Here is an 11,906-nt window from a genome sequence, read left to right as displayed (position 1 = left end):
TGGTGAGTGGTTATCCCCCCCGTTGCCCCTCCTTCTTCTCTAGACAGTGATAATCATCCTGATAATTGCCTTTGAAACTGAACCTAAACTAGACCGAAACTACACCAAACAAAAAAATATACTTGCAACAATTTAAAAGATTTGATCGAGTTGCAGTTAATGTAAGGAAACCAGTCAATGTAAATACATTAAGGCCTTATCTATGGATTTCACATGGGTGGGGGAGGGCACAGCCAATCAGAGATTTCCCCCACAAAAGGGCTTTATTACAGTTGACATACTGTAATAAGACATACTGGTTACGCATGGTTACGCATGGTTACACATGGTTACCCGTGGTAACGCGTGGTTACACGTGGTCTGCGGTTGTGAGGCCGGTTGGATGTACAGTACTGCCAAATTTTCGAAAATGACATTAACAGAAAATTCTCAGGCAACAACACTGGTGGACCTTCCTGCAGTCAGCATGCCAATTTGCACGCTCCCTCAAAACTTGAGACATCTGTGTCATTGTGTTGTGTGACAAAACTGCCAATTTTAGAGTGACCTTTTACTGTCCCCAGCACAAGGTGCACCTGTGTAATGATCATGTTGTTTAAACAGCTTCTTGATATGCCACACCTGTCAGGTGGATGGATTATCTTGGCATAGTAGAAATGCTCCTTAACAGGGTTGTAAACACATGTATGTACATTTTAGAGAAATACGCTTTATGTGCTTATTTAAAGTATCTGTTGTGATTTTTTTTTTCAACTCATGAAACATGGGACCAACACTTTACATGTTAGGTTTATATTTCTGTTCAGTGTAATTTCACACATAACAGATAAAAACCAATGAAGTAGAAGTATGATGAGTGAGGGGAAGTAAACAATGTATATTTATGTAATCACCAATTGTGAATGAAGAACAAGGCAGACCGTTCTATTGTATCGATCTATTCAAATTATAATATCAAAATAGTGTGTACCCTATATCAGTCCACCGAATCCAATTAGTTTTACCAGTCTACTTCTGGCTTACTGGTAGTGCACAGTGAGAGCGTGCGTAATTTACAATGGCAAGAAACCCAAGACTAATGGATGCACGTGCTGCTACAAAATCTGAATCAAAATGACTCCGATGGAAGAGGGAAGAATCATGACATCTCTGATGATTATTCTTCTGATTCTGATTCTGAGCCTCAGCTTTGAACGTCCTAAACGCACAAAAAAAAAAAAAAAAAGAAACGTGCGCAATGAGCAGCTGCTCGTGCCACCAACAACAGTGTTGGGGAGTTCCCGATGACATGTAATCCGTAAAATATAAGGGATTACAAAAAAAAAAAAAACGGTAACTGTAATCCGTTACATTACCAGCAAAAATATTGTGTTCAGATTACAGATACTTTTGAAAAACTAGATGTTTACTTCAATGATTGCTTTTAAATTCAGAAAGGATGTTTGCGACTCTAAAAACGTTGACACTTCTCTGTTTTCTCAATGACATTGAAATCAGCATTGAAAAAAAGGCCACTGTGATGACATACCAAATGTGTTTGCTGGATCGCGGCAAAAGAGCAGGAATATACTTTTTTTTAGGCTACAGTCCAAGCTATGTTTTCCAATGGTGCGACTGCTGTCTGCATCAAAGATTATCCAATTTGAATAAACGCTTGGGAGGTAATGTACTGTGCATTTGCTGCTCTCTCATCTAGCTATTTGCGCCTTACGGATTGTGGTTGTTGTGGATGGCTGTCCACAAATATAAATGTGTATTTGAACCCAATAATGGTTGAATTCAATAAGTTTAAACTGCGTATCAATCATTGTTTTTGAAACCAGTGGACAGCCAGTGAACAAAAAAAATGGCTCTTGCAAAAATTGCACAGTGCGGATCCCAGCCTATGGAACAACAGCTGCATAGTGCAGATCCCAGCCTATGGAACAACAGCTGCATAGTGCAGATCCCAGCCTATGGAACAACAGCTGCACAGTGTGGATCCCAGCCTTTGGAACAACAGCTGTATAGTGAGGATCCCAGCCTATGGAACAACAGCTGCACGGTGAGGATCCCAGCCTATGGAACAACAGCTGCATAGTGCAGATCCCAGTCTATGGAACAACAGCTGCATAGTGCAGATCCCAGCCTATGGAATAACAGCTGCATAGTGCAGATCCCAGTCTATGGAATAACAGCTGCACAATGTGGATCCCAGCCAATGGAACAACAGCTGCACAGTGTGGATCCCAGCCTATGGAACAACAGCTGTATAGTGAGGATCCCAGCCTATGGAACAACAGCTGCACGGTGAGGATCCCAGCCTATGGAACAACAGCTGCATAGTGCAGATCCCAGTCTATGGAACAACAGCTGCATAGTGCAGATCCCAGTCTATGGAACAACAGCTGCATAGTGCAGATCCCAGTCTATGGAACAACAGCTGCATAGTGCAGATCCCAGTCTATGGAACAACAGCTGCATAGTGCAGATCCCAGTCTATGGAACAACAGCTGCATAGTGCAGATCCCAGTCTATGGAACAACAGCTGCATAGTGCAGATCCCAGTCTATGGAACAACAGCTGCATAGTGCAGATCCCAGTCTATGGAACAACAGCTGCATAGTGCAGATCCCAGTCTATGGAACAACAGCTGCACAGTGAGGATCCCAGCCTATAGAATAACAGCTGCATAGTGCAGATCCCAGCCTATAGAATAACAGCTGCATAGTGCAGATCCCAGCCTATAGAATAACAGCTGCATAGTGCAGATCCCAGCCTATAGAATAACAGCTGCATAGTGCAGATCCCAGCCTATCGAATAACAGCTGCACAGTGTGGATCCCAGCCTATAGAATAACAGCTGCATAGTGCAGATCCCAGCCTATAGAATAACAGCTGCACAGTGTGGATCCCAGCCTATAGAATAACAGCTGCACAGTGTGGATCCCAGCCTATAGAATAAAAGTGGGGGTTTTATTGCTCAATCTAATTAATGCTGATAAAACAAATACATCCATAGACCTAATGGACACATGTTCAAACTCACACACTTTTGATAGACTTAATAAACCAGGCAAGTCAATTAAGAACACATTCTCATTTACGTTGCCGGCCTACACCGGCCAAGCCCGGACGACGCCGGGCCAATTGTGCGCCGGCCTACACCGGCCAAGCCCGGACGACGCCGGGCCAATTGTGCGCCGGCCTATGGGACTCCCAATCACGGCCGGTTGTGATACAGGCTGGATTCAACGCAGGGTGTCTGTAGTGTCTCTAATACTGAGATGCAGTGCCTTAGACCGCTGCGCCATTCGGGAGCCCATCCACAGAGGAAACAATAACAACACGCCTCTGTTTTGGTTAAAAAAAAAGCTGAGCTGAGGGATGGGCCAGAGCTATGGATGCAAGGATGTTGATCCATGATATCAACATTATAGTTTTAACCATGTTATGAGGCTATACAGGACTGACCATCCATGATATCAACATTATAGTTATACCCACGTTATGAGGCTATACAGGACTGACCATCCATGATATCAACATTATAGTTATAACCATGTTATGAGGCTATACAGGACTGACCATCCATGATATCAACATTATAGTTATAACCATGTTATGAGGATATACAGGACTGACCGTCCATGATATCAACATTATAGTTATAACCATGTTATGAGGCTATACAGGACTGAGCGTCCATGATATCAACATTATAGTTATAACCATGTTATGAGGATATACAGGACTGACCGTCCATGATATCAACATTATAGTTATAACCATGTTATGAGGCTATACAGGACTGAGCGTCCATGATATCAACATTATAGTTATAACCATGTTATGAGGATATACAGGACTGAGCGTCCATGATATCAACATTATAGTCATAACCATGTTATGAGGCTATACAGGACTGACCATCCATGATATCAACATTATAGTTATAACCATGTTATGAGGCTATACAGGACTGACCATCCATGATATCAACATTATAGTTATAACCATGTTATGAGGCTATACAGGACTGACCATCCATGATATCAACATTATAGTTATAACCATGTTATGAGGATATACAGGACTGACCATTCATGATATCAACATTATAGTTATAACCATGTTATGAGGCTATACAGGACTGACCATCCATGATATCAACATTATAGTTATAACCATGTTATGAGGATATACAGGACTGACCATTCATGATATCAACATTATAGTTATAACCATGTTATGAGGCTATACAGGACTGACCATCCATGATATCAACATATATATATATATAAATTCAAACATGGATTCAGCAACTACAGATTGCCCCTTTAATAAAGATTGAATTACAAATAACACATGTAAATAGTTTAATATTATCAAGATATGAAAGTGTCAACAACAAAAAGTGTCAACAATAGACCTATAGCAAATGCAGCATATGACATTCATTTTTCACAAGTAAATATCACTTTTCAGTGGGGCTCAAAGCAGGCCGTTCCATGAGCGCAGCATTCATTTTTCAACTGGAATCAATGAGCCCAAATCAGTTCTCCATGACAACAAAATCCTAAACAACAGAGTAGGGCTGGTTCTGGGGTCATGCTCAGGTCAAATAATTTGGCTAATTTTTCACTTCCATATTTCCAAGTCCTATTCTTGGGGGATAACATTTAATGGAATGACTGGAATTAGGTTAGACTTTTGGTTTTTAAATGTAAAGATATAATAAATCATACGATTCAATTGTATGTAGTAGAAAACGATGGGTTAGAAGAAGCCTACATATCCAACCCATAAAGTAAAATGTAACATCCATATATGACCACCTATGTAAACTTTAACATTGATTTATCCTGCAATAGATGTCGTTCAATTTGGTAACATACATTTTTTGTCTTCTTCTAATGCCTCTTAATTAAGGGGAAAGTCATCTAAAAGTAACTGAAGGTAATCAGATTACGTTACTGAGTTCGGGGGAAAATCCAAAAGTTACGTTACTGATTAAAACGTTGGACAGGTAACTAGTTAACGGGTTACATTTAGAAAGTAACCTACCCGACGCTGACCACCAAAACGAAACGATGAAACAGTAACGAGGAAGTGACCGCACAGTTTTAGATAGAACATGCCGGTGACAATAATACAGGCCGATTATCAAAATGTCTTCGCTGAGAGAGCAGGTCCTCAAGCAAAAACGGACTCGCCAGCTTCCGTTGTTATGTAACATGGACATGATCCAAATGATGACATTGTGTGAAGACGCACACCATGTGAGCACAAGCTGACATAATTATTATTATTTTTTTTTTGTTGACTGCAGTCATATCAATACTTATATATATATATATTTTAATGCCGTTATTTATCAAGCATACTTGGTGCGTATAATGATGTTTAGGCTAATGATGTTTTAATTTTTTTTACCCTGTGTTTTACTGGTTGGTATTTTTTTAATAAATATATATATAAGACAAAGCTGTTACTGTGTTCCAACACACATGCTTTCTCTGTCATAGTCGTAACAAAGGAACTCCCACGAATACAATTGATTGAACACTTCATTTACATTTTTTTTTGTACATATAGCCTACAGTAACAAACTAATTAAAACGCTATTGTTATTATTTAAAAATATATTTGTATTCTGTTAATCTAAGACCTTCATAAACACAGACAAATTATAATTTTCTTTTGCGATAACATATACGAAATGTATGAATTCCACTGTTAGAATGATTGCTCATTAGCATGAAGGGGGATTGTAATAACAAATATAATTCAGAATTGTTTTTACATAATAACCGTATACAATTTCAGTAGCACAGACAGGTGTCACGTGTCATCATTTATTTTATTTTTAAATATATAATATACATACATACACACATTTGCAACTTTATCAATCAATTTGCTTGTTTATGGGTTGTTGTTGACTGTATGTATGTATGTGTGTGTGTGTGTGTGTAAGGGTTGGATGTGTGTAGAGTCAGTGCAAACGGTCTCTAAGGGGAAGGTCTGTGCAGGGAGACAACCAGGTTAGCTGTTCAGCAGTCTGATGGCCTGGTGGTAGAAGCTGTCTTGGAGCCTATTGGTCCAAAACCTGACGCTCCGGGTACCAGATGGTAAGACAGTGAACAGCCCATGGGCTCGGTGAGGGCATGGCGCTCGTCCCTAATGATGTATTGGGCCGTCCGCATCACCCTCAGTAGAGCATTTGCGGTTGAACCAGGGAGGTCGGTCAAGATGCTCTCGATGGTGCAGCTGTAGAACTTCTTGAGGATCTTAGGGGCCCCATGCCAAATTTCTTCAGTTGCCTGATGTTGAAGCGGCGCCGTCCATGTCAGGTCCTCTATGATGTGCACGAAGAGGAACTTAAAAACTGTCTAGTAGGCTAAGCAAACTTCTACCCATGCAGACGTTATTTACCCTGCCATACTTAACATTGCATGAAATCACACTTTAGGGACAGCTTGACATGTGAAGGGTTTTGTGTGCGAGGTGTAGGAATGAATCTCTTCCTTCGGATCAGTTCTGTCTGAAATTTCCCAAGGACTCTAGGTTAATAGCGGAGACTGCTTTTTCTGTTCTGCAATTTTGACATGGATGGCCCATGGAGATAATTGAAATTCTCTTGATAAATTCATTATTCCTAGAAAAATAAATACGATGTGAGTTTCATTTCATTTGCTGCTCTGTTACTGAAGGAAAACAATTTGGACTTTGATGTTTTGCCCAAGCAAATCCGTCCGTTCCTTCCCTCTTTCCAGTTACCTCCCACTCACTCGTTTCTGTCCTGTGGGTGCTTTGCGGCGGTATGTCTGTCTCTCAGAATTTTTGGCGGTGGCACCAGTAAGCAGTTTCCCCCCCGCATATTGGAAGTGCTGGGTTATTGTGCCCCCCAGAACGCAGCTGAAATCTGCTCCAGTCAGAACCAGATGGCTGCGTTCACAGAACGGTCCATCACTCCTGTTACCCACCATATGACATTCACACATAGGGGAGCCAGAACCATCTCCACTACTCCCCCATGCCTGCCAAGACTGGGGCGCCTCCACTTTGGGTGACTACTCAATCAGCCAAGTCCCCAAAGAGAAAAGGGCTTCAACAAGAAAAATAAAACAAAAATGTATTATTTTGAGTAGTATAAATCAAATACAATAGAAAGGCGAGTTTTGTGGAATGTAAAAAACTTTGCCAAATGTACAAGGTGTATATTCCAGAAAACCTAAATTATGCTCGTGTTTGTGTGGGCACATTTCTCGACGTGAAAATTAATTCACTGTGAAAACTGAAATTCCACCCAAATTGGCAAGCAAGTGTGTATCTGGATTTTTATTTGGTGCAGATGCCTTGAGAAAGTACACTTGTAATTTTAAGAAATCTTTTAATTTAATATATTTCTTAAAAAAACTTTAAAAAAAAACTTTTAAAAAAACAAGAGAGGGTGTTGGGTGGATTGGGATAAAGGGAAACGATGTGTCTCTGTGACAATTAAGTCATCTTCTTCTACTTTTCCACAGTACTGGCGTCAGGTGTACTTTGTTTCAGTGCTAGCCGTGATCCTGGCAGTGTTCTTTACCCAGATCCACCCCACCCCTCACTAAGTCAGTAAGCAGTGGCAGCAATTCCGCGTCATCTCCTGCAGCGTGGACAGCTATCGCCTCATCCCCACTGTACATTGGAACTGGCGCTTCAGAACGCGTACAAGTCTGGGTAACTTTCGACCAACATTTTTTATCCCCCTTCCAGACATCCCAGTTGAAGGATAAATTAAATTAGGAGGGAATCCTCTAGTTGGAGTCCTCCGACGTGGGTTTATTTTTTGTCTACGTTAATAAAGCTTGAAGATACAGGCCCGGAAATGTAGACGGGAAGACTGAGGACAGGGATACAGCAATAAAAAGTGAAACGGGGAATCAAACCTTCAAACTTCTGGGACACGTGTGTTCCGAGGGCGGCGGCAGTAACCAACCAGGTTTCTGGGAAAACCAGACATACTTGAGAAAGTTACCGGTGGTTCATTGACCTAATTTAACGTGTGCTACTGCACTACAGCTGGATTGTCTTATATTCCTCATGTTCTGGGGATGTATGTGATCGTTGTCTTAGCCTTTGTCCTTTACGTCTCTAAGGTTCCCGAGTGCTACTTCCCAGGTAAGCTGTTTGAGTTAACCCCTTTCTCAATAAAACCTTTTTTTTCCCCTTGATTTCTTGCATCCCTCTCTCCTCACCTTCTTTAAATACATTTGGAGAAGGTGTGAGGGGACTTTTGGCAAGCGAGTAGACAGGATGCAAGGAAATCACAGAAAAACAAATTGAGATAGAGCCTAAAATGTCATTTCGGGTTCCCTCGTTGTCATGGTGATGAACCTGGTTTGGAGACCATACATTCTCGGTTTGTCTTTGTAAACCCATTCCCTATTACCATAAGTTCTGGTGTTCCCTCTCTCAGGTCAGTTGAACTACCTGGGCTCCAGCCACCAGGTGTAGCATGTTCTGTTGATTGTGAGGTTCGACTGGTGGCACCAGGCTGCCCTCTTCATCTAGTCCCACCGACACAGCTTCCCCTGCACAGACCTCATCGTACATACATAGGACTGTCAATGGTAGACTACCCACTAGGAATGCCGACACTACTCACATCACACCTACAGTAGGGGACTACTGCCAAGATGACACAGAGCATGCCTAGGACTGTTGCCCCAAAGAGGGACGCATATAAGCTTGAGATACCACTTCTAGGACTACCTAGAATACCTGCAGCACACCTAGGACTGACCAGCCCAGAATACCTGCAGCACATCTAGGCCAGTCCAGGCCAGAATACCTGCAGCACACCTAGGACTGCCCAGTCCTGCACACCTAGGACTGCCCAGTCCTGCACACCTAGGACTGCCCAGTATTGCACACCTAGGACTGCCCAGTCCTGCACACCTAGGACTGCCCAGTCCTGCACACCTAGGACTGCCCAGTCCTGCACACCTAGGACTGCCCAGTCCTGCACACCTAGGACTGCCCAGTCCTGCACACCTAGGACTGTCCAGTCCTGCACACCTAGGACTGTCCAGCCCAGAACACCTAGGACTGTCCAGCCCAGAACACCTAGGACTGTCCAGTACTGCACACCTAGGACTACCCAGTACTGCACACCTAGGACTGTCCAGTATTGCACACCTAGGACTGCCCAGTCCAGGATACCTGCAGCACACCTAGGACTGACCAGTCCAGAATACCTGCAGCACACCTAGGACTGACCAGCCCAGAATACCTGAGGAACACCTAGGACTGTCCAGCCCAGGATACCTGCTGCACACCTAGGACTGTCCAGCCCAGAATACCTGCAGCACACCTAGGACTGACCAGCCCAGAATACCTGCAGCACACCTAGGACTGACCAGCCCAGAATACCTGCAGCACACCTAGGACTGACCAACCCAGAATACCTGCAGCACACCTAGGACTGCCCAGCCCAGGATAAATGCAGCACACCTAGGACTGCCCAGCCCAGAATACCTGCGGAACACCTAGGACTGTCCAGCCCGGAACACTTAGGACTGCCCAGAATACCTGCAGCACACCTAGGACTGCCCAGTCCTGCACACCTAGGACTGCCCAGTATTGCACACCTAGGACTGCCCAGTATTGCACACCTAGGACTGCCCAGTATTGCACACCTAGGACTGCCCAGTATTGCACACCTAGGACTGCCCAGTCCTGCACACCTAGGACTGCCCAGTCCTGCACACCTAGGACTGCCCAGTCCTGCACACCTAGGACTGCCCAGTATTGCACACCTAGGACTGCCCAGTCCTGCACACCTAGGACTGCCCAGTCCTGCACACCTAGGACTGTCCAGTATTGCACACCTAGACCTGCCCATTCCTTTACACCTAGGACTGTCCAGCCCGGAACACCTAGGACTGCCCAGTATTGCACACCTAGGACTGCCCAGTCTTGCACACCTAGGACTGTCCAGTATTGCACACCTAGGACTGCCCAGTCCTGCACACCTAGGACTGCCCAGTCCTGCACACCTAGGACTGCCCCGTCCTGCACACCTAGGACTGCCCAGTACTGCACACCTAGGACTGCCCAGTAATGCACACCTAGGACTGCCCAGTATTCCACACCTAAGACTGCCCAGTCCTGCACACCTAGGACTGTCCAGTATTGCACACCTAGGACTGCCCAGTCCTGCACACCTAGGACTACCAAGTCCTGCACACCTAGGACTGTTCAGTATTGCACACCTAGGACTACCCAGTCCTGCACACCTAGGACTGTCCAGTATTGCACACCTAGATCTGCCCAGTCCTTTACACCTAGGACTGTCCAGCCCGGAACACCTAGGACTGCCCAGCCCGGAAGACCTAGGACTGTCCAGTATTGCACACCTAGGACTGTCCAGTATTGCACACCTAGGACTGCCCAGTCCAGGATACATGCATCACACCTAGGACTGACCAGCTCAGAATACCTGCAGCACACCTACGACTGTCCAGCCCGGAACACCTAGGACTGCCCAGCCCAGGATACCTGCGGAGCACCTTGGACTGTCCAGAATACCTGCAGCACACCTAGGACTGTCCAGCCCAGAATACCTGCAGCACACCTAGGACTGACCAGCCCAGAATACCTGCAGCACACCTAGGACTGCCCAGCCCAGAATACCTGCGGAACACCTAGGACTGTCCAGAATACCTGCGGAACACCTAGGACTGCCCAGCCCAGGATACCTGCAGCACACCTACGACTGTCCAGCCCGGAACACCTAGGACTGCCCAGCCCAGAATACTTGCGGAACACCTAGGACTGTCCAGCCCGGAACACCTAGGACTACCCTGCCCAGTCCTTGACACCTAGGACTGCCCAGTCCTTGACACCTAGGACTGCCCAGTCCTGCACACCCAGGGCTGCCCAGCCCGGAACACCTAGGACTGTCCAGAATACCTGCGGAACACCTAGGACGGCCCAGCCTAGAACACCTAGGACTGCCCAGCCCGGAACACCTAGGACTGTCCAGAATACCTGCGGAACATATAGGACGGCCCAGCCCGGAACACCTGCGGAGCACCTAGGACTGTCCAGAATACCTGCGGAACACCTGGGACTGTCCAGAATACCTGCAGCACACCTAGGACGGCCCAGCCCGGAACACCTAGGACTGCCCAGTCCTGCACACCTAGGACTGCCCAGCCCGGAACACCTAGGACTGTCCAGAATACCTGCGGAACACCTAGGACGGCCCATTCCAGAACACCTAGGGCTGCCCAGCCCAGAACACCTAGGACTGCCCAGCCCAGAACACCTAGGACTGTCCAGAATACCTGCGGAACAGCTAGGACGGCCCAGCCCGGAACACCTAGGACTGTCCGGAATACCTGCGGAACACCTAGGACGGCCCAGCCTGGAACTCCTAGGACTGTCCGGAATACCTGTGGAACACCTAGGACAGCCAAGCCCGGAAGACCTAGGACTGCGCAGCCCTGCACATCTGCAGCACACCTAGGACTGTCCAGCCCTGCACGCCTGCAGCACACCTAGGACTGTCCAGCATTAAGACGTCCTTTCACTGGAATCTAAGGGGCCTAGTACGAACCATGAAAAACAGCCCCAGACCATGATTCCTTCTCCACCAAATTGTACAGTTGGCACCATGCAAATGGGGCAGGTAGCGTTCTCCTGGCATCCGCCAAAACCAGATTCATCTGTCGGACTGCCAGATGGTGAAGCATTATTCATCACTCCAGAGAACGTGTTTACACTGCTCCAGAGTCCAATGGCGGTGAACTTTACACCACTCCAGCTGACGCTTGGCATTGCGCATGGTGATTTTAGGCTTGTGTGCGTTCGGCCACGGAAAGCTCCCAACAAACTTTTATTGTGCTGACATTGCTTCCAAAGGCAGTTTAGAA

This window comes from Oncorhynchus mykiss, chromosome 6, assembly GCF_057628025.1.
Source record: "Oncorhynchus mykiss isolate SJ-2025 chromosome 6, ASM5762802v1, whole genome shotgun sequence".
NCBI lineage: Eukaryota > Metazoa > Chordata > Actinopteri > Salmoniformes > Salmonidae > Oncorhynchus > Oncorhynchus mykiss.
This window is presented reverse-complemented; position numbering follows the sequence as displayed.